The sequence below is a fragment of the Oryx dammah genome, unplaced genomic scaffold (assembly GCF_014754425.2).
Source record: "Oryx dammah isolate SB20612 unplaced genomic scaffold, SCBI_Odam_1.1 HiC_scaffold_3, whole genome shotgun sequence".
Classification (NCBI taxonomy): Eukaryota; Metazoa; Chordata; class Mammalia; order Artiodactyla; family Bovidae; genus Oryx; species Oryx dammah.
Window position 1 is genome coordinate 23561483 of NW_024070187.1, and position 24435 is coordinate 23585917.

The 24435-nt window shown below is 37.4% G+C and overlaps 1 long non-coding RNA gene across 1 annotated transcript; it reads left to right on the plus strand.

Moving 5' to 3' along the window:
• The first annotated feature begins 1498 nt into the window (after positions 1 to 1498).
• On the plus strand, positions 1499 to 24093 carry LOC120861886. Its single transcript, XR_005720649.1, has 3 exons — positions 1499 to 1509; positions 2545 to 2547; positions 24011 to 24093. It is a non-coding gene; the product is annotated as an uncharacterized LOC120861886 (long non-coding RNA).
• Positions 24094 to 24435: the final 342 nt, after the last annotated feature.

Genomic DNA, 24435 nt, shown 5'->3' on the forward strand with positions numbered 1-24435 from the left:
AAAAAGATAATCAAATCTGAAATCCATTTTTGATGAGTATAAAATGACTCGAAAAATGAATTAAGTTTACCAACCTTCATGGAATTGGCTCTTACTCATCAAATTCCTATTGAATTATAGATTTGAATTTGGGAAAAAGAAAACTTTTAAATATTTGTCCCACTGTTATTGTACTTTGAAAGTATTTTGTTTACTCACACTGGTTTGTTAAACTATGAACAAAACCAGTTTTTCATAACTATATTCCTAGCACCTTTGTTTTCATTTAAGAATATTAAGGTATCAATAAAATCCAAATTATATTGCCCACATGAGTAGTAATTATGTTGGCAACTCTGTGAACTCTGTGGAGAACCATGGGACCACCCAGCAACTGGTCCCCAGAACACTCAGTGAGTTTCTGAAGTCCCTTGAGATAATGGTTATGTGCATGCTAGCTTAAAGGGTAGAAAGAGCCCTTAGCACTCTAGTAACAATGTGCTTTAACTGTTGGAAAGTTAAGGTAGTACCTCTTAAGGTGTATAAACCCAAATACCAATTCAGTTCAGTTCAGTCACAGTCGTGTCTGACTCTTTGCGACCCCATGAATTGTAGCATGCCAGGCTTCCCTGTCCATCACCAACTCCTGGAGTTCACTCAGATTCACGTCCATCGAGTCAGTGATGCCATTAGTTCAACGTAAAAATCTCATAGCGCCTCTCTTCTGATATTCCCCCTTGGGAACAAGTATTGGTTTCTGTTGAGAATCATTTGTATCCCCCATACTACCCCTACAATTTACTTTCCTACAGTTTGGATATAAGTATTTTCCATTTTCTTATAAAATTATAATGTTTATTATGCAGCTGTTTTCTCATCTTCATTCTAGAAACTCTGATATGCTTTGTCTCTCCAAGATAATCATTACAACCCTGAAGAAAATGAGTTTGTGTTGATGAATAGAAAACAAAGAGGTGTGTGTGTGTGCAGACAAGCATATGCCTGAGAGAGAGAGATATGTAAGAGTTCAATGGCATGGCATGAGAGAAAAGTTGACTAACAAAATTTGGAAATCTTTAAGTAACAAAAATAAGCATTATGCAGTCTCTCTCACCTTCTAGAACTGAAATATCTAATATGGTAGCCACATGTGGTGTTTTATATCAAAACTAAAATTAAACTAAATTAAAAATTTAATTCCTCAACCACACAAGCCACATTTCCAGTGCTGAATATGTACACATAACAACTGTATTGCATGGTGCAGATAGAGAATGTCTTCATCATCACAGAAATTGGATAGTGCTCCTCTGTAAGTTCTGTGGATGATGACCCTCCTATCTTTGCATTCCCCCGATGTCTAATGAAACCTTGTATGTCAGAGGCATTCGGAAAATATTTGTTGATTAAAGATATAAAAGGAAATTTTTGGAAAAAGGTAAAAAATATCAGAGGTTGTTTGGTTTCTTATTACAGAGATTGTGTACTACTACATATAAAATATATATAATGTATAGGTATATGCTGTCTGTCCTTAGTGCTACTTCTAGTCTGATCTATGCTTCCTTTTCACCTTCTTTACAGACTCAACATAGCAAAGTCTTTTCTCTGAAGTTGTATGCTGCAAAGGGTCAACTTAGTCCCAACAATGTCTTTCTATGAACCCTCCAAAGATTGACCTGGCATCTTTGTTCCGTGCTGTACTCTTTAATTAACGTTAATTAATTCATTCCTTTTAGAATTTTCAATTTGCCTAGATGAGGCATTATAAGTTAGAAAATGTAACATATTCAGATTATAATTTAAAGGGCTCTCAGCTGATAGTTAATTAGCTTGATTCAGGAAGGATAAACCAAAAAAATGAATTTTTAATGCTAATTTAAAGGACATTAGTTGCTATGGGCAGAATGATTAAAAGGCCACTGTTTGAGGCAGAAAAATTAGAATGCAACAGCAGTGGCAACCATAGATGATCAGCGGTTTTGTATCTGTGTTGAGATGGTAAGACCTTCCTTCACCTGCCCACAGAAGAGCTTGATGAGTTCTGAAGGGTTGCTTTGGTCTGACCAGGACATATAATGGGCAAATTGTGAATTTTCTTATCTTTCAGCATGGTTCTATCCATTTTTCTTTAGAAATGTATGAAACCAGGTAATACATCTCATTCTAGCATGTTACTGAGGAATGTATCAGATCACAGTAACATATTAGAATGAGATATATTTACCTGGCTTGATGCATTCATGAAAAGCAGCAGGGGTTGATACCAGATTGTCCTACATTTTAAACAACCACTTGTATAGCTTTTGTTAGATGCCAGGTGCTGTCCTAAGAATTTTACAAATGCTAATCATCATAACAAATCTATGAGCTTTGTGCTAGAATCACCACAGTTTATCAGACAGAAAATTGAGGCTGAGAGATTTTAAGCAGTTTGTTCAAGGTCACATAGGTGGTAGATGTCAGATCCCAGATTTGAACACAGACAGTGTGACTTCTGGAAAAGGAAATAGCAACCTACTCCAGTATTTTTGTCTGGAGAATCCCATGTATAGAGTGGCCTAGTGGGTTACAGTCCATGGGGTCTCAGAAGAGTTGGACACAACTTAGAGACTAAAACACAAGCAGTGTGACTTCAGTGATTGTCCTCTTAAATAGAAAATACTTCCAATGCAGATTGTTAGCAGTAAAAGATGGGATCCACTGTTAGCAATCATTGTACTGTTACAATGGACTGTTTGATTATCATCAAAGATACTGAGACACTCGAGAACAGAGACATAATGAAATGTAAGAAGATGAGGACGCTTACTCTATATTTAAAGATTCTCAAGAGGATCAGCAAGATGTCTCCAATGCTGCCAAATAATTAGCAGAAAAACAAAGGCATAAAACTTAAAGTAAAAGTATTCCCTTTTCACTCAATTATTCAAACACGGAAAAAAATACAATAAACCTGATATTGGTTTGAGTGCTGGTCATAATTGGACAAAAAAGACACTCCTTCCCCCTCACCACCCCTTACCCCTGCCTCCTGCTCAGCAGGAGCTTCTGGTCAACTGGTGAAAAGGATTTATACAAAAGCAATTTTGCTATAGTATGGGACCCCAAAGAAAGAACATTGAATCAAGGACTAAAAGGGACAAGAGTAGGGAGAGTTTACCCACTTATCCAGTGAAGAGTACAGGATAGGCAAATTTTCAGAGGAGGTAAGATTTGAACTCAGACTTGAAGATCTGTGAGACTGCACGGTCTCCCAATCTTGACCCTGCTGGCGTTTTGGATTGGGAGCTCTTTTGTGGTGGAGGACTGGCACGTGATTGTAGGATGTTTAGCGGCACTCTGGCCCACCTGCCACCTGCTGATAGTACCACTCTCCAAGTTATGACAGTTATAAATTGCTTTTAGAGAAAACTGGCCCAAGTTGAGAGCTACTGAGTTAGGAGCATATGTCCTGGTAACTGTCTGGGAAGAGTAAAAAGAGAGAGACCACTTTGGGAACAAAGGCATGTAAATAAACAAACTGGATGTGTGAGGCGCAGTATGGCAGTGAGTGGTTTTTCTGATGATGGAGGAGGAAAAAATGTGTGGTGACCTCAAGAGAGCCTGTAGCAAACACAAGTGGGCAGGAGAACTGAAGGACACTGTGAATCATGAGTCTGAGTGGGGCTGCCTCGGCCAACTCGGGGAACCAATGCCAGTATACACACCAATTAGGCGGTTGCAAATAGATCTTGATGACTCACTCTGAGCAAAAAGGCTGCATTCTTCCAAAAGGCAAGCCGGAGGCTTCCTAACCATTGTACAGCTCTTTTCTAAAGGGAGCCAGTCATGGTTCAGCCTGGGAAGAGGACTGTGGAGTTCACCTCAGTCTTTAAGCCATGCCCACAGATGGCATTAGTCTGTGTGATGGACTTTCTTCAAATTTTACAGCATCAGAGTAATTAGCAAGGCCACCTTGAGAACTAGAATTGTTGGTGAATTGAGCTGCAGGAGTTGCTTGTATATTTTTGAGATTAATTCTTTATCAGTTGCTTTGTTTGCTATTATTTTCTCCCATTCTGAAGGCTGTCTTTTCACCTTGCTTATAGTTTCCTTTGTTGTGCAGAAGCTTTTAATTTTAATTAGGTCCCATTCGTTTATTTTTGCTTTTATTTCCAGTATTCTGGGAGATGGGTCATAGAGGATCCTGCTGTGATTTATGTTGGTAAGTGTTTTACTTATGTTTTCCTCTAGGAGTTTTATAGTTTCTGGTCTTACGTTTAGATCTTTAATCCATTTTGAGTTTATTTTTGTGTATGGTGTTAGAAAGTGTTCTAGTTTCATTCTTTTACAAGTGGCTGACCAGTTTTCCCAGCACCACTTGTTAAAGAGATTGTCTTTAATCCATTGTATATTCTTGCCTCCTTTGTCGAAGATAAGGTGTCCATAGGTGTGTGGATTTATCTCTGGGCTTTCTATTTTGTTCCATTGATCTATATTTCTGTTTTTGTGCCAGTACCATACTGTCTTGATGACTATGGCTTTGTAGTAGAGCCTGAAGTCAGGCAGGTTGATTCCTCCAGTTCCATTCTTCTTTCTCAAGATTGCTTTGGCTATTCGAGGTTTTTTGTATTTCCATACAAATTGTGAAATTATTTGTTCTAATCAGCAGACAAATGGATAAGAAAGCTGTGGTACATATACACAGTGGAGTATTACTCAGCCATTAAAAAGAATACATTTGAATCAGTTCTAATGAGGTGGATGAAACTGGAACCTATTATACAGAGTGAAGTAAGCCAGAAAGAAAAACACCAATACAGTATACTAACGCATGTATATGGAATTTAGAAAGATGGTAACGATAACCGTATATGCAAGACTGCAAAAGAGACACAGATGTATACTACAGTCTTTTGCTCTCTTTGGGAGAGGGAGAGGGTGGGATGATTTGGGAGAATGGCATTGAAACATGTATATTATCATATGTGAAATGGATCGCCAGTCCAGGTTTGATGCATGATACAGGGTGCTCGGGGCTTGTGCACTGGGATGATCCAGAGGGATGGAATGGGGAGGGTGGTGGGATGGGGGTTCAAGATGGGGAACACATGTACACCCATGGTGGATTCATGTCAATGTATGGCCAAACCAATACAATATTGTAAAGTAAAAATAAAAAATAAAACCAGCTTGAACATCTGGAAAAAAATAAAAAAATAAAACAGCACACACACACACACAGAGATTAGAGTTACTTAAAAAATAAAATAAATAAAATAAAATTGTTGACGAATGAGCCACCCTATTTGAGTAGATTTTCCAAGGTAGTTGATGAAAATCCCATTTAGTGCTTCAGTATGCCTCTTTTGAACTTTATTGATTATTTATTTATATTTATATTACCTTGCATTGCATTCTTAGAACAGAGAAAAACCTAATTGTATTTCCCTTGATGACTTAAGGGGGTTGCTGTAATCACTGGGGTAGTGTCTCTAAAAATAATCTAATGTATTTCAGGGCCTTTGGCAGTTTAAATGGGTCAGTTACTGCAGCTGTATTTTTAAATTTTCTGTCTAATTATTATAGATAGATGCCAGATATAAATTTTCACAACATTCTCATTTTGTTATTACCTTTTTCCATCATTAGAAAATACTTTTTGATCATCTTTTTTTTATTTCCTGATAAACATAACTAAGTTTACTAGACTTATATGTAAAATAGTTGATAAATTCTGATAATAAACACAAACATTTATGTAGTGTTTACTATATACCAGGCAGTGTTCTCAATTAAAAAATTTTTCTATGGGAGGAGTGTTTGGGCCTTAGTACATGAAGTTTCTACAACTCACTTTGTAGTTCATGTCGATGTTCTGAAGATTTAAGTTGCTAGAAGTTTAACATTCCACTTTTAATAAAAAGGATTCTGTTAATACACGTGATGTGACTCAGTAATTGCTAAACTCAGAAGCAGACTATATTTTCAGTAATCTGGGACTCTTTTCAATAAAGGAGCAAGAAGTAGAGTGAGATTCTCCAAGAGGAAAATACCTTAGGCCTAAGACTTGTGCACACATTCCAGATTCATAACTTTTGAATTCTTTAAAACAAGAAGCCACTTATATGCTCCTTGATCAAATGGCTAAAACATACCTGCTCACAGTCTCTTGAGTCCAGGCAGATCAAGAAATTCAAGGATCTGAAGAAAATGACAAGTGCTTCAGGACGATGCGTTCACAAGGCCTGGAAAGAAATCCTGGGGGGTTGCCCTCTCTTCCTGTGCCACATCACAACTTCTGGGAGGAAATCAAGAAAGGAAACCAGGCAACCACGATGATTAGTCACAAGGAAGGAGACAGCAAGGTTTTAAAGCCAACAGCTGCAGAACAATGGGGACTGTGAGAGGCTATTTTTGTTTGGCTTCAAGAATGAGTTAAACCTGGTGGAGCTGACAGTGTTCTCTGCCTGCTCTCACTCTTCTCTTGCTAAAAGTAGAAAGTTTCCATGCCAAAAAATAGTTATCTTTTTTCCTGCTTCAGAGTGATTAAAATGCCACTATGCTCTTTCATCTTCATGTTTGTCTCAAAATGAACTTCTTATGAACATAAAAATATTTAAATGTCCAAAAATGACAAGTATCTGTTGTTGTGTTTCCACTGCTGCTGTTTTGCTGCTGTTTAAAAGGCTGGGATTTGGAATCCTAAACATGGAATTATAATGTCTTGGGGACCTCCCTTGGCAATAGATATGGAAAGAAATAGCCAAAGGCCTTCACTAGCAGATGGCTTATGTAGTGGTTCTCATGCTTTTTTGTTGTTTTTGTTTTGTTTTTAATTCCAGATGGCACCATAACAAAAATAAAAACCCACCTAAGAAAGATATGATTATTCCCTAAGTTTTTTCCAGTGCATTCCAAACTGCCCCAAACTGCAGATGGAATCTTTACAATATCAAATCAGAAAATAAAACTTTGTACAGAATTGCAAAACTCACAAAAAACTGCTGCCAACTTATTGGCCTTGGACAAACTCTTTCTGGGTTAGCAATATCTTCCCAATCACCAGTGGTTCTTCAGAGCAGACCTGACTTGAGATCAAATACATTTTCATAATCTTAAACCAGCTCTTTGAGCTGAAAGTTCCAAAGCAGCCATCCAGTGGGCACAGATTTGATAGAGGGGTACTGAAATGATTTTGATAGGCATCTACTGCTAATTCAGTTAGTGCTATGGAGAAGATAGGAAACTTCACACACATTCTCTTGGAGGAAAGGTTGTCTCAGAATTCCAGAGAGGTGGATACAGCTAGAACAGTTTTATGTCTTTGGCAGGAGCCATGCCAGAGGGAGAAAAATACAAATAAGCCAGAATAAGTTCCATGGGATGAAGGAGTATGGGAAAAGAGATGTGAACAGGAGGAAGGGATGAGCAGAAAGAGTTCCTATAAATTGCTTCTGACTCCTGAGTATTCTTCAGTTCTTCTCTGCCTCTTAGCTTTTCTAACATCTCTGAGATTTGAATGACCTGTTTTGAACCCCTTCTTCTAACCTACGAGCATAGGCACAAAGATCATGACTTTTCTAGTGGACGTTCACTACTTTTGTCGCTCTGAATTCAATTCATTATACTTTTTTCTGGTTAATTTTCTTCCCTGTGGGTCTGCTATATTTTTCTATTGGATACAATAAAATGTTAAAATGTGCAATCCATATAGTTTCTTTGGATTTTACTTTTAAGCAGAGCATCAAGAATGCTTAGGGAGATTGGGATTGACATGTACACATTGCTATATTCTAAAAAATGGATAACAGATAAAAATCTCCTTTTACCACAGGGAACTCTGCTTGAAGTTATGTGGCAGCCTGGATGGGAGAGGAATTTAGGGGAGAATAGATACATGTCTATGGCTGAGTCATTTTGCTATGTACTTGAAACTATCATAACGTTATTAATCAGCTATACTCCAATATAAAATAAAAAGTTTAAAATTTAATTTGCAACTAAAGCATTAAGTTTGTAGTATAAATTAAACTGTTCAAAGTGAAAAAATGCTTCAAAAAGTTAGAGCTCATTCTCCTCAAGAGTAGCATCTGAAAAGGCTTTTCATCAGTTCCTGCATCTTAGGCTCCCCTGAGCTGACTTTTATCCTCCGTAGCCTGGTTCTTTTGTTCAGATTCTGTGAGCTATTCTAATACATTCCCTTTCTATTTGCCAAGTTTTGCTGTGATCACTTAGATTGCATTGTCTGCCTGCTGCTGCTGCTGCTGCTAAGTCACTTCAGTCATGTCTGACTCTGTGCGATCCCATATACGGCAGCCCACCAGGCTCCCTCGTCCCTGGGATTTTCCAGGCAAGAACACTGGAGTGGGTTGCCATTTCCTTCTCCAATGGATGAAAGTGAAAAGTGAAAGTGAAGTCGCTCAGTCATGTACGACTCTTAGCGACCCTATGGACTGCAGCCTACCAGGCTCCTCCACCCATGGGATTTTCCAGGCAAGAGTACTGGAGTGGGTTGCCATTGCTTTCTCCGGCATTGTCTTCCTAGATGACCACTTATACAACCACAGTATAAGTAGTTTTACTTGAAATATTCTGACCTCAGGCTGATATACACAGTGTCAATTTGCAGTGGTTTATGTAGGAAAGAAAAAGAAGGAAGGAGGGAAGAGGAGGGGGAGAGGGAAAGAGATAGAAAGGAGAAAAAGAGAGCATAAGGGAAGAACTAAGATAGGAAGCCGGTTATTGCAGGACCAGAGAGGTGCAGATTCAATAAATGACATATTGTACCATTTCTGATACATAAACTGTCCCCATTTTAATACTTACTTTGTTTAGTAATTATCTACAGATCAAGACCTGCATAACAACCTGAAAGTCACTCCATCATTCCACAGACCAGTAGAGTTTATCTGGATAGACAGTCAGAGTCAAAGTCTTCAAATTTATGTCATTTGCCAATTGTAAATAATTTAATATTTAGCTTTTCTGAGAAAAGCAATGATGAGCTTGGTCTATTTAAACCATTTTCTCCCTTTTAAAATGCTACTTATACTTTTTCAAATTATACTATATATCTTTTTATTTTATATCCTTTAACTGTTTTTATCTTAAATATGTCTTAAGTATATTAAAATGTTACCACCTGCTGTTTTTCTGCTATTTTCCTATCATATTTTAGTTAGTTGGATCTTTTCTAGTTAATTGTATTCTTAAGAGAGGCCTGTATGAATGATGTTCTATGAGTTTGTGCAGATATGTTTGAAAAAAATAATGTTTTTCTATAGCTTTATACTTAAGGGACAGTCTGACTAGGTATAAAAAGCTTGGGTCATAGTTTCCTTCCCTGCAAGTGTTTCTTCACGATCTTCGGGTAGAAAATTGCCAAGGGAAGTCTGAAATAAGCTTGATTTTCTTTCACTTAAAATTACCTTTTCCCTGCTGCCCAAAGATTCTTTATCTTTAACCTTTTCTTAGTAATTTTTAAAAAAATTCTGTTTCAGTATTGACGATTCTGTGTTATAGTGTTTCCCTTTTCTGGTGATTTCTTCCTTTTTTAGGAGGTAGAAGATACAAGGTCTTTAAGGGCTTCTCTGGTAGCTCACTTGGTGAAGAATTTGCCTGCAATGCAGGAGACCCTGGTTCAATTCCTGGGTTGGGAAGATCTGCTGGAGAAGGGATAGGCTACCCATTCCACTATTCTTGGGCTTCCCTTGTGGCTCAGCTGGTAGAGAATCCACCTGCCATGTGGGAGACCTGGGTTGGGAAGATCCTCTGGAGAAGGGAATGGTTACCCACTCCAGTATTCTGGCCCAGAGAATTCCATTGACTGTTATAGGACATTGGGTCACAAAGAGTCAGACACGACAGTGACTTTCACTTTTCACTTTCACAATTTCTTCATTTAAGAAAGTTTTCTTGAATTACTTTAAAATATCCATTCTCTTCCATTGTTTTGGTTTTCTTTGGGGTTACAGTTCTGTGAATAGTGTATGTATTTTTTCCATCTTTTATGTATCATATTCTCTTCAGTCCTTTTCATATCTTTATTTCTGTTCATTTTAATTTCATTTCATTTTCTCACATGCATCTCTTATTTTCCTTTCTTTGGTTTTACTATATCTTGTGATCTTGTAGTTTTGTTTCCAAAATAATTCTTTTTCTTCCATTTTCCCCAAATTTTATCAGTTTTTCACTTTATCACCATATGTCTAGACATCCAGCTTTTCTTCTCCAGGCATGTCTCCCTGAACCCTTGTATTTCCTTCATGGCTATAAATACTTCTTTAATCGAAAGGTTGTGTTGTGATTTTACTTTTTTGAGGCAGTATTTTTTACTAGAGAATTTTCTTTCAGAATAAAGCATTCCCTGTTTTTATAGCATTTTTGAGAAGCTTGTATTAATTTCCTAGGGCTGCCATAGAAAAGTACCACAAAGTAGATGGCTTAAAATAACAGAAGTTTATTGTACCATAGTTTTGGAGACTAGAAGTCCAAAATATCAGATTGGCCATGTTCCCTCTGGAAACTGTAGATAAGAATCCTTAGCTTTTGGTGGTTTGTTGGGAATCTTTAATATCTCTTGATTTACAGCTGCAATACTTCAGTCACTGCCTCCATCATCACAGGGCATTCTCTTTTGGTTTCTCTGTGTCTCTTCTTATAAGGACACAAGTCATATTGCATTGAGTGCACCTCACTCCAGTATAACTTCATCTTAACATCTTAATTACATCTGCAGAAAGGTCATATTTGGAGGTAGTAGCGGTTAGCATTTCAACTTATCTTTTTGGGAGACACAATTCAACCTGAAGCAGGAAGCTGGTTTATTTTGTTACTGTTGTTTTTACTCAGATTTGAATGAATTGAATTTTTCAACAAGGTATTATCAGGACTCTTTAATTGAGGTGTAGGTAGGAATTATCCAAGAAGGTGGAGCTAAAGAGTTGGAATATTTGATTAAACATGGTCCCCCTGGGCAGCCATGCATCTATCTGCCTTTCAGACCTAGCCTAAGACCATGAACCCTTCACTGAACACTGCAACCAAGAGCACAGGCCCTTTCTTCCAAAGTGTCCTCTTCTCTTTGAAAGATGGTGCTTTTTTAGATCTGCCACTGCCAGGGTCCCTGGGGACTTTCATTACCTTATGTCACAGCAGCCACAGTAATTGTGCCCCAATGGAAATCTGCTTTACTGCAGTAGTTCCTATTTTAGAGGGGGCTTTCCTCTCTAGAAGTTAACACTTGCTGTTAATTTTGAGATCTGGCCCAGTGAGTCCACCTTTATCCTCTTTTTTACCTGACATGCTGCTATAGTTTTCCTTGCAGATTTTGCTGATTTTATTTGCTTTTGCTCACAAATACAATTTGGAGTGTTCAAATATTCTCTCCTCTAGTTTCATTGAAGAGGCAGCTTGTAGACTTTGCCTCCCTACACTCTTTATGTGTCTCTTTTCTGGCCACACAAAGCTACTGAGCACTTAAAATGTGGCTAGTGTACCTAAGAAACTGAATTCTTAATTTGATTTAATAAAACAAATTTAAATGGCCATGTACAGTTACTGGTTATCCTATAGATCAATGCAGTTTTAGATGATGGGTGGAGGGAAGTAGAAGCTAGAAAGAGAGGATCAAGGAATAAAAAGCAGAGAAGACATAGGGACGCATGGATGATGGAATAACAATGAAGTAAAGATAAAGATGAAAGAGAAATGAAGATGTCTACGTGGGATTTATTGGGTGATTTTCTATCACATGTGATGTAAAATAACTAACTTGCTTTTCAAGCAAAACGTAAAATTTCTTCTAAATAACTTTGATATATTTACTTTTGGCTGTGCTATGTCTTCATTGCTGTGCATAAGCTTTCTCTAGGGTTGGTGTGTGGATTTCTCATGGCCGTGGCTTCTCTTGTGGAGCTCGGGCTCTAGGCACGTGGGATTCAGTAGCTATGGTGCATTTGCTTATTTGCCTCATAGCATTCTGAATCTTCCTGGAATAGGGACCAAACCCCTTTTCCCTGCATTAGTAGGCCAATTCTTAACCACTGGACACAAGGGAAGTCCAAAAGTAAAGTTTCTTATTCTTACTAATATGTTTGGGAAACTACTTTATTTTGAAGAATGAAGAGAAATACTGTTATGCTCCAAAGTTGCTGTGAGGTTGTGCATTTGGGTCCGGTCATATAGAGACTGCAGTATTCCTGATTGCAGTTATTAAAATATTATTTCTTAAGGAATAGAGTGCTTACACTCTATTGATTATGTGGATCACCACAAACTGTGGAAAATTCTTAGAGATGGGAATAACAGACCACCTGACCTGCCTCTTGAGAAATCTGCATGTAGGTCAGGAAGCAACAGTTAAAACTGGACATGGAACAACAGACTGGTTCCAAATAGGAAAAGGAGTACGTTAAGGCTGTATATTGCTACCCTGATTATTTAACTTATATGCAGAGTACATCATGAGAAATGCTGGGCTGGATGAAGCACAAGCTGGAATCAAGTTGCCAGGAGAAATATCAATAACCTCAGATATGCAGATGACACCACTCTTATGGCAGAAAGTGAAGAGGAACTAAAAAGCCTCTTGATGAAAGTGAAAGTGGAGAGTGAAAAAGTTGGCTTAAAGCTCAACATTCAGAAAATGAAGATCATGGCATCTGGTCCCATCGCTTCATGGGAAATAGATGGGGAAACAGTGTCAGACTTATTTTGGGGGGCTCCAAAATCACTGCAGATGGTGATTGCAGCCATGAAATTAAAAGATGCTTACTCTTTGGAAGGAAAGTTATGACCAACCTAAACAGCGTATTAAAAAGCAGAGACATTACTTTGCCAACAAAGGTCCATCTAGTCAAGGCTATGGTTTTTCCAGTAGTCATATGTGGATGTGAGAGTTGGACTGTGAAAAAAGCTGAGCACCAAAGAATTGATGCTTTTGAACTGTGGTGCTGGAGAAGACTCTTGAGGGTCCCTTGGACTGCAAGGAGATCCAACCAGTCCATCCTAAAGGAAATCAGTCCTGAATATTCATTGGAAGGACTGATGTTGAAGCTGAAACTCCAATACTTTGGCCACCTGATGCAAAGAACTGACTCATTGGAAAAGACCCTGATGCTGGGAAAGGTTGAAGGTGGGAGGACAAGGGGACGACAGAGGATGAGATGGTTGGATGGCATCACTGACCTGATGGACATGAATTTGAGGAAATTCTGGGAGTTGGTGATGGACAGGGAAGCCTGGCGTGCTGCAGTCCATGGGGTCACAAAGAATAGGACACGACTGAGCAACTGAACTGCACTGAACTGAGAGTGCTTACAAATGGGGAGACATATATTGCCCACAAATTGAAGTTTCCAGAGTTTGGGTAAGGGTGTGAGCCAGGAAGATACACATCTGCAAAAGGGACTTCAGGTGTTTTGTACTATTCGACACAAGAATTACCTCACATAAAAGAAATAGAGATTAGAATATAATGATTATCTCCTCCATCATGGAAGCCTGGGAAGAAAATCTTTTCAGGGAATGTAAATCTTTTCAGAAGACAGATATTTCCATCATTGTTAGTTGAGCATTTTAGATATTGAACTAATATTAAGTATTCTATAGTTAGTATTGTAATTACATGATGATTTTTTCTCCCGTTTCTGGCCATTGATAAGTGGGGCCATGGCAGTGAGTGATGAGTTTCATCAGCAAATCAAACGTTTAAAAACAAATAGTCTGAAATATATAATTACAAGTGTAAATAACACCCATACTAAATACCTACCAAATACAAGGTGCTACTACCATTAACCCAAGAATACCATGATCCCGTTCCTCAAATCTTGAAAAAGCATATAGTTCCTGCTGGTTTTTATATATGCTAAGTATTCACTTTTTAAGGTACATTCAGTATCAGGTCATACAATCATTTGTTGCTAAGAACAAATGACCCCAATGAAGAATGTGTTATACAAATAAGCCATCACTGCTTTGGTTTACTCTAGATTGACAGTGTGTGCTACTATTCACATTGGCAAAGAAAATCATATACATATCAAAGTAATCCTCTATTGTCTAACACTGAAATGCAATTCAGTTCCCCTTTTAAAATATCTAATCATATACTAACACAAATATCTGGATCAAAACATAAAAGAATTTTTATGAGCCTTGGGCTGTTTTCACCAGTACTTTGAAATATTTTGAAATATTTTGCTCACCCCTGATGTACCGATGGTCCTATCTTGTTTCTATGGCAATCCCTTCACTTATTATAGCTTCAACATTTCTGAAATAAAATAAATCTATCTGTTCACACTGTGGCTCAGTGGTAAAGAATTTGCCTGCAATGCAGGAGACCCAGGTTTGATCCCTGGGTCGAGATGATCCCCTGGAGAAGGAAATGGCAACCTAGTTGCCTGGAGGATTCCATGGACACAGGAGCCTGGCAGACTATGGTCCATGGGGTCCCAAAGAGCCAAACATGACTGAGTGGTAAACACACACACACACACACACACACACACACACATCTGTTCACACTAGAGAAGTACAGAAGAAAAATGACTATTATAAACTATTGTCAACCTCAAGACCCTGAGTTACCCACAGATAAACCCAAGTGGACTTCATCAACTATATTTGATTATCAAGAATCATTCAGCCAGTAAGCTTAAATTCCTCACCTAACTGTTTTAGCAGGAAGATTTGTCAGTGATGAAAAGTCTTTTCAGCAGCCCCAAATTGTGAAACAGATTATGGGTAAAATTTTACATCAGTTTCAGGCAAGGTAATGTTTTTAAAGACCTCTTAATCCTATTTGATAAACTGGCTCCAAGTGTTTTTTATCCACTTAAATGATACTAAAATCCATTACTTTGGAACTTGTAACCAGCTGAGTTTATGTATTACAAATCCACAGATATAAGAAGCCCAAAACCCATTAGCTGAAGACTTAAACAAATAGGTGATATATGTCATGCATGAGGATTAGACCTCATCCTTTAAATAAATTGACAGTTAATAATACTCCCCAATTTTGGCATAAAATATAAGCTCATTACCTCAGACACCATTGATTTGGGTTTTTAAAATGATTTATTTTGTATTTGAACCATGATCTATTTTTTTCGTGTTCTGAGAGGTAAACGACAACTAAACATAAAGAGGAAATTATCACGACCTATTTCAGAACTGTTTAAAACATAATAAGGGAAATGATTTAGAAAATAAGGCAGAAACTGCAATCAACCTTTACCTTTATCAGAGCAGGTCTGACATACCTCTGCAAGCAAAGTGTGTCTTGCATGCTTTTCCAGACCCATAACTTTGCCATTTGTCAGTATACAGGCCTCTGACCCTCAGTCTCTTCCTGCTTTTGTCATCTCTAATTACTGCCCATTTTGTTCCCCGAAGAGCTTATTAAACGCTGAGCCTGCTCTCACCATCTTCACTTCCCATTCATTCCTTAGCTCACTGTAATGCATCTTTATCATCTCCCATTTTTTTCTATTAGGTCAAATGTAATATTGATGTAGCCAAAAATCAGTGCATGCATTCAAGACTTTATTATTGGTCCTCTCTACTCAGATATGCCTCAGATAGGCATAACCTCAGATATGAAGATGACACCATCCTATGGCAGAAAGCAAAGAAGAACTAAAGAGCCTCTTGATGAACGTGAAAGAGGAGAGTGAAAAAGTTGGCTTAAAACTCAACATTCAGAAAACTAAGATCATGGCATCCGGTCCCATCGCTTCATTGCAAATAGATGGGGAAACAGTGGCTGACTTTATTTTGGGAGGCTCCAAAATCACTGCAGATGGTGATTGCAGCCATGAAACTAAAAGACTCTTACTCCTTGGAAGAAAAATTATAACCAACCTAGACAGCATATTTAGAGAAGGCAATGGCACCCCACTCCAGTACTCTTGCCTGGAAAATCCCATGGACGGAGGAGCCTGGTGGGCTGTAGTCCATGGGATCGTGAAGATTCGGACACGACTGAGTGACTTCACTTTCACTTTTCACTTTCATGCATTGGAGAAGGAAATGGCAACCCACTCCAGTGTTCTTGCCTGGAGAATCCCAGGGACGGCGGAGCCTGGTAGGCTGCCGTCTATGGGGTCGCACAGAGTTGGACACGACTGAGGCAACTTAGCAGCAGCAGACAGCATATTAAAAAGCAGAGACATTACTTTGCCAACAAAGGTCCATCTTGTCAAATCTTTGGTTTTTCCAGTAGTCATGTATGGATGTGAGAGTTGGACTATAAAGCAAGCTGAGTGCTGAAGAACTGATGCTTTTGAACTGTGGTGTTGGAGAAAACTCTAGAGTGTCCCTTGGACTGCAAGGATATCCAAACAGTCCATCCTAAAGGAACTCAGTCCTGAATATTCATTGGAAGGTCTGATGCTGAAGCTGAAACTCCAATACTTTGGTCACCTGATGTGAAGAACTGACTCATTGGAAAAGACCCTGATGCTGGGAAAGATTGAAGGCGGGAGGAGAAGGGGACGATAGAGGATGAGATGGTTGGATGGCATCACCGACTGGATGGACATGAGTTTGAGGAAACTCTGGGAGTTGGTGATGGACAGGGAAGCCTGGCGTTCTGCAGTCAATGGGGTTGCAAATATTCGGACTCGACTAAGCGACTGAACTGAACTGAACTGTATCTCACACAGCTGACCTGTCTATCTCTCTTTAAACTTTTAGCTTTCATGAGCTGTCATTCTTCTGCTTAAATCCCTCAGTAAATTCTCACTCTCTATAGAGAAGTCCACAGTTAATAGCCTGACTTAAAAACTGCCTTCATATTCAAGACCTTGATTACCTCTTCAATTTCATCTTTGGCTTTCCTCTAACATTCCTCTATCCCCTCTCAGCATTCAGTGTAACCACTAAACTAAAGTCATTATGAGTTTTTTCTGATTCAGTGAACTTACCATGTCCTTTCTTGACTACTTCCCCTTCCCAGAACACATTTTCTTTAACCCTCATTAACTCACATTTCTTTAACCCTCAGCTTATCCATCATTTCTTGAAGGAAGTCTTCTCTGATATCCACATCCTAATTAGTGGCTCTCTCTATGCACTTTTGTAGGGCCAGGCATTTCCCTTAACCATAGCCATTGTTAGAATGTAGTGTGATTACTTCTTCAGTTTCCTTGGCAGGTTTTGTATGGTACCAAAGAATAACCACAGCTGTCTGAAAAAGACATTTAAATATTCCTCCTTTATCCAACTACTTATTTGTGTATGACCAGCATTTTTTCACATATTTCAACAAAATAACATCACACGCACCTAAATGTAAAAGCTGCTGTCTTAGATATACCATAAACTGCTTTTATTAAGCCAGATAGATTTGCAAGGGATATAAAATAGTGTCACTCTTATAATTATTGTTTGTTTGTTTTGGAGAATGTATTTATTTTTATAGACATGCTAATATGATGTAATGGATTGCTATTTTAAAATTATTAGAATTTTAACATTTCTCAGTTTTGGTATGGATGTAACTTACAAAAAATAAAGTTCTTCGACATCCTCAATAATTGTAAGGCTATTTTAGAGTTCTGAAACAAAAAAGTTTGAAAGCTGCTGCTATTCAGGAAAACTGACAACAGTATTGATCCTGTGTTTATTTATTTTGTTGTTGTTGTTCAGTTGTTATGTCCAACTGTTTGCAACCCCATGGACTGCAGCATGCCAGGCTTCCCTGTCCTTCACTATCTCCTAGCGTCTGCTCAAGTCCATTGAGTCGGTGATGCTAGCTAATCATCTCATCCTCTGCCTCCGCCTTCTTCTTGTGCCTTCCATCTTTCCCAACACCGGGGTCTTTTCCAATGAGTCAGGTCTTTGCATTAGGTGGCCAAAGTGTTTCTCTTAGCATTACTTTGTAGTTTTTAGTGTAGTGAACTTGCAGTATTTTATTTTATTTTATTTTTTCCTCATTTTAGTTTTTGCTGAAATGTGGGGAGTTTTATTTATTATAACAAAATATACAAATAAAAAAATTTTTCTCTTTCCCATTGTTTCTGTTAGAACGTAGAAGTGTAATTGAATTTTGTCTCACTTTTGTATTTTGTGATCTTGCTAAATTCACTTTTTAGTTATAGTCATTGTTTTGTGGATTCTTTAAGATTTCAAATGCAAACAATTAAAAAATAAACAAGCTTTACTTCTTTTTCAGTTTTCATGCCTTTTAATTACTTTGCCACTGTGGTTATATCCATTAGTAAATTTTTAATTGAAGCACTGAAAGCAGATATCTTCTTTTTCCTAATCTCAGAGGAGGAGTTTTTAGTTTTTGACCATGTGGTATATAGGACGTTTGTTTTTTGTAGATGTTGTTTCCTGGGTTAAAGAAGTTGCCTCTTATTCATAGTTAAGTAAGAGTTTTTAAAATAGATGGGTGTTGAATTTTGGCAAATGCTTCTTCTGTATCTTTCTACATCTATGTGAGTTTACTATGCTTTCCTTTTTTTAATTCAGTTAATATATAGAAATTACTATATAGCTTGATTGATTTGAATATTTAATCTCTACTTTCCTAATATAGAAATCATTTGGTCATCATATATATACCTTTTTATATATTGCTGAATTAAACTTGCTAATACCTTGTTTACAATTTTTGCAACTATGATAAATGATATTGGTCATTCATTTCAGGTCTTGGTAATGTCTTTGTCAATTTTGTGCCAGTATTTCCTGGCCTGCTTAGAGAAATTGGAAGTATTCTTTTCTATTTCTTGAAGTGTTCTTTTCTATTTCTAATTCTAGTAAGATTAGCATTGTTTTTGAAATGTACTATAGAATTCACAGTGAAATCATCTGAGTTCCTTCTTCCTCTGCTTTTTGTTCTGTGCAGGCCCTCAATGAGTTAGATGATGCCCAGAACTCTGAGGGGGGCAGTTGACTTTCCGACTTTACCAATACAAATACTAATCTCATCTAAAAACACCTTCACAGACATACCCACAAGCAGTGTTTAATCTGGGCACCCTATGATGCAGTGAGGTTGACACAGAATTAATCTTCACATGGATAATTCCCATTTTGTTTTTCATTTGCTTAGGGTTTTCTAAAAATTTTAGATAGATTTTTCTTATCAAATTGGGCACACTTTTGCTTATTATTTTTTTATATTTTTTTCTGCTCTTTTATCTCCCTTTTATTCTTTATACAACTTCAATTACTAATGTTTATCAGCTTATTTTGTCACAGTCAGTAAGGTTTTGTTCTTAATTTCTTATCTCTGATTTTTAGATTGATTAATTCTTTTTATATGTCTTCAAGTTAACTAATGCTTTCATTTCAGATATTGTGCTCTTTAGTTCTAGAATTTCAATTTATTCATTTTAAATAATTTTTATTTATCAGCTGAGATTTCCCATCTTTTCATTCATTTAAACCATTTTTCCTTAAGTTAATTTTAGCATATAGTTAACTTTAGCTGCAGCCGATCTCTGAATTTTGTAACCAGTGTTATAATAATGGTTGAGACCTCAGTTCATTTCCCTCAACCTTCAGTCAGGTTCCTTGATGTCTCCCTCGTGTATTGGCAGTACAAGGTTTAGCCCAGAACGGGGACAGGATTTATACAGTATTGTGGGCCCTTCTTCATTTCTTCCCTCATTTTCTTGCTACTCTGGCAGTTCTAGATTCTGTTCTCTGACTAATCAAGCCACTAAGAGTATGGTCGTATTTAAATTTCAGCCATCCCACACAGCAAGGACTGGAATTGTACCCATAGGAGAGAATCCACACAGATAAATTCACCTAGTACAATTTCCTTATTTCAAGAGTTGATTATCTTTGAGTTTTTGATCAGTTTTAATCTCCAGTGTTTTCAAGTATTAGAAGTGGAGCTGCTAATATCTTTTAGTTTTTATTCCTGAAATAGCAACAGAAATGACAGAATTATTTGCTTAAAGGGCAAGAGTTCCTTGGAACAAACCATAATTAAGCAACATTTATGCTGAAAATTCTGTTTATTGCATTTTCATAGTACAGTGCTATGCTGGAGAGGAAAATCATTGTGCTTGTTCTTTATCACAGATAAAATTTTTCATGGCTCTTGTTATGTGGAGCTAATCAATGGAATGCTCAGAGGTAACGTTTTAAGTCATTGCCTGTGCTTAGACCTGTATTAAGTACTCAATGCAGATTATTTCATTTAATTCTTGCAAACCTTCCAAAAGGTAAATACTAACATTATCCTTACTATATAGATGAGGAAATTGAGTCTAAATAACTGGTGAACTTAACTACTGTTAAGTGATAGGGTTAAACTTTAAGACCAAGAAGATGGTCTTCCAAATTCGCTCACAATCCCAGTTTGTGTCTCCCTGTTATTATTGAAGGGACATCTAGCAATTCCTTTTTAGAAAAAGCTGGCAGTACGAGGTCCTTTCCTGCAGCAGAATGGTCAGGTAGGTTCAAAATTTTGTGTGCCTTCTCTATATCATGCCCTTCAATCTGCAATATTAGTATTATCTCATTTAATTTTTATAATAGCCCTATAAGCTAAGGGCTTCCCTTATGACTCAGCTGGTAAAGAATCCACCTACAATGCAGGAGACCTGGGTTCGATCCCTGGGTTGGGAAGATCCCCTGGACAAGGGAAAGGGTACCTACTCCAATATTCTGGAGAATTCCATGGACTGTATAGTCCACGGGGTCTCAAAGAGTCAGACATGACTGAGAGATTTTCACTTCACTATAAGCTTTAAGACTGATACTATTATTGTATTTTATAGATAAGAAAACAGTGACCTTGAGAATTTTATATAACAAGCCTAAAATCAGACCTTGACAAGGGCAGGAACATAAATATCTCAGCCTCTATTCATCTCATACTGCCTTCTGCTCCTCAGTGTTGCCTCTTTAGTTCCAGTCTCCCTTATATATCTCACTTGCCCTTCTTTGTTAATGTCACTCCAGTTTAATTCAGAACCATAGAAATGATGGCAAAGGTAGTGAAACAAGCTCCAAAAAATGAAACAAAACAAAACATCAAATCAAAATCCTATTAGTTATCTCTACCAGTATAAAGTGATTTTTATTATAGTCTTTTAATATGTTGCCTTCTTTTTTGCAGATCAAGCACAGCTTTATACTTAATATTTGAGATATTTTCATATGCAGATACTTTTTTTATGCATCACAAGGTGGTTTGGTTTCTATAAAAATATGAGCAATGTTTCAGTGGCTTCCAAGCACATGAATTATTTAGGATTTTACATTAATTCATCTCATTTACTAGAGTGTCCCTGGGACATATTCATTTACACAGGAAGGATTTCATGGGAAACATTTTAAAAGCCATAATAATAATAATGGCCAAATAGAAGTCCCAAATCACTGTAAACTACCTTCTACTCTCAGATTGCACGTGGCATATTTACAAAATTTTCATGAGGCTTTTAACTTGGCAGAGCTCATTTAAGATGTCCAAATTACTTATTTGCATCTTGCTCTGAATAAACTGTCTAGATTCAATTACCTGATACCTCACTCTGAATCACCGTAATCCAGGTCTCTAGTTATTATACGCCTTCTGTTGTTTGATTATCTCCTTCTTCAAGAGCAAAATTATAAAATCAAGCCTTGAATTGCATAAATCGACTTTCCTCATCTGTGCAATAACATTGAGTTAGGGAAATTTACTTGAAGTAGATTGGAGTTAATTAGGAACTTCCCACTTGCCTCTCATTTTCCCTTCCTTCTTGTAACCTGTCAATGTTCTGACCACAAATTCGTTGTCATTTTCAGTTAAACCAGGAGAGTTTATTTCCTGCATGCACCTTTCTCATCATCGCTCCTGGAACAGACAATTGAAATTCTGGTCAGTTTGGTCTGTCATGGCAGATGGTTTCCAAACCATCTGCTATCTCAGAAAACAATCCGTTGTGACAAACCCCAAGCCAAATTACAACCCTGATATTGTACTTGAAGTCAGCACAAAGATTAATAGCCTGCCATGGCTAACTGTCAGGCGTTTTGACTAAGCAAAAAGAGACTCCAGATTGTACTATCTGGCAAGATGTTCCAAGTGATAAGGTGAGCTCCTGTGTTAATTCTTCATTAGGATGGGGAATGCCTTAAATAATTATTAATAATGCCTATGTTATCCATCTACAGGGGACTGTTAAATAGGAATTGCCCTTTATCTCTTATCCTAGAGAATCTTGTCAGGCCTTAATTAAGTTATCCATTAGTCTCCACAAATGGACTGGCTATATATTTATCTGAGAGAGATAACAGTTGCTAGTCATGTTTTGTGAAAAATAGAGTTTATAAGGAATGCTTTTTCATCCTTAATGGAATAGAACAGAGAATAGCTTTCATGTTTTCCTATGCTAGAATTCTATTAGTACATTGTTTCCAGTCACCAGATCCTTTTAACTCATCCTGAGGTATTCTCTCCAGTCTGGTTGCTCTTCTCATCTCTCAGACATTCTTCACCTTCTCTCTGACCCACCGCAGCAGCCTCTTTTCTTGTTCCTCTCATTGCATCCTCCTTATTCCAGCCCATCTTTCATATTCCACATCCATGTTATATTTTTTTTAGAAGACAAATCTATCCTGCCAAATTGCCCCTTAAAAGTCTTTGTTGCGTCTCCATTCCCTAAATTATGAAGCTGTAAAGTTTTATAATAATATAAAGGGACATTTCTAATCTGAAGGAAAATAACTCTGCTGCCTTTTTTTCTTGATGTTCAACCACCAATGTACTGAGCGGTGCAGCCACACCAAATTCCTAAGTTACCTTGTACTCCCCAGGTTTTCTTCCCTCTATGCCTTCTGCATATGTGCTGTCCTGCTGCCATCATGGTTTAGAGATTTGCTCTATGCAGCACAGTCTCTTTCATTCTTCATAACTCAGTTTATAGATTTATTTATGAATTTTTACTACTTTAGCCAGAGTCAGACATTTCTTTTTTTCTGGATGCTGATAGCACTTTTATGATAACTTTATAATAGTACTTACCAGTTTTTACTGCAATAATCTATTGACATGTTTTCCTCTTAATACGCTGTAATATCTTCAAGAAAAAAACAGATTCCTGTAGGTCTTGACATAGTTAGGATTTTAAAAAATACATGCAATATATTAGGTGTCCAACCCAACAGTTGATGCTTAATGCATTGATTTAGCTGACTGATGATTCCAGGAATATAAGTAATTGCCTGAGTTTGGAACTTTCTGTCTCCATTGTCTTGAAGAGTGACTGGAAATTAATGGTTATCTATCTATCAATATTAGAGATGGGTTTAACAAGCCAATTAGTGTGTTTGTCCATTCTTTTCTTAAGAGGCATTTACTGTATCATTTGCTGTATCTCTGACACAACATTTTAATATATACTGCCAACACACAGGAACTGGGAAGTATGTCTGGGAAATAAAAAAACAAGAAGAGATAGAATAAAATGTGACAACTGAAATGGACCTTAGGGAGTTATATAGATAGTTATTTTCAAATTCTTTTTAGTTGATTGACCTATTCTTTAAATGAAATCGTATACAAATACCTAATTTATATTGTTGTTGTTTAGTCACTAAGTCATGTCCGACTCTTGTAACCTCATGGACTGTAGTATGTCAGGCTCCTCTATTCTCCACTGTCTCGCAGACTTTGCTCAAATTCATGTCCATTGAGTTGGTGATGCTATCTAATCATCTTTTCCTCTGCCGCCCCATTCTACTTTCACCTTTAATCTTTCCCAGCATCAGGGTGTTTTCCAGTGAGTCTGCTCTTTGCATCAGGTGGCCAAAGTATTGGAGCTTCAGCTTCAGCAACAGTCTTCCAATGAATAATCAAGGTTGAATTCCTTTAGGATTGACTGGTATGATCTCTCCTTGCAATTCAAGTGACCCTCAAGTGTCTTTTCCAGCACAATTTGAAAGCATCAGTTCTTTGGCACTCAGCCTTCTTTATGGTCCAACTCTTACATCTGCTTATGACTACTGGAAAAACCATAGCTTTGACTACACAGACCTTTGTTGGTAAAGTGATGTCTCTGCTTTTTAATATGCTAAGATTGTCATGGCTTTCCTTCCAAGGAGCAAGCATCTTTTAATTTCATTGTTGCAGTCACCAACTGCGATGATTTTAGAACCCAAATCAAATTTATACAACAGATAAAAGAATAGCTGCTCAGTTTGCAGTAAAAGGTAAAAACAGAGATCTACTTTCATGGTCATATCTTTTTAAGAGACACTTGGGGCATCCCTGGGAGTCCTAAAGTTCCAGGTTACAAGATTGGAACTGGTCTATACTGATCCCCTTGTTTTGTATATTAAAGAATTAATATAAAGCCTATTTATCTGTTTTGTATTCTTTCTTTTATCTGTTTGCTATTCTTTTTATTTATTTATTTATTTCGTGTCTGGCTAGGCAGAGTTTAAAGAGTTCCAGCGTATTCTGCTGGTACATCTATTAACTTTCAGACAGAATTTATATTT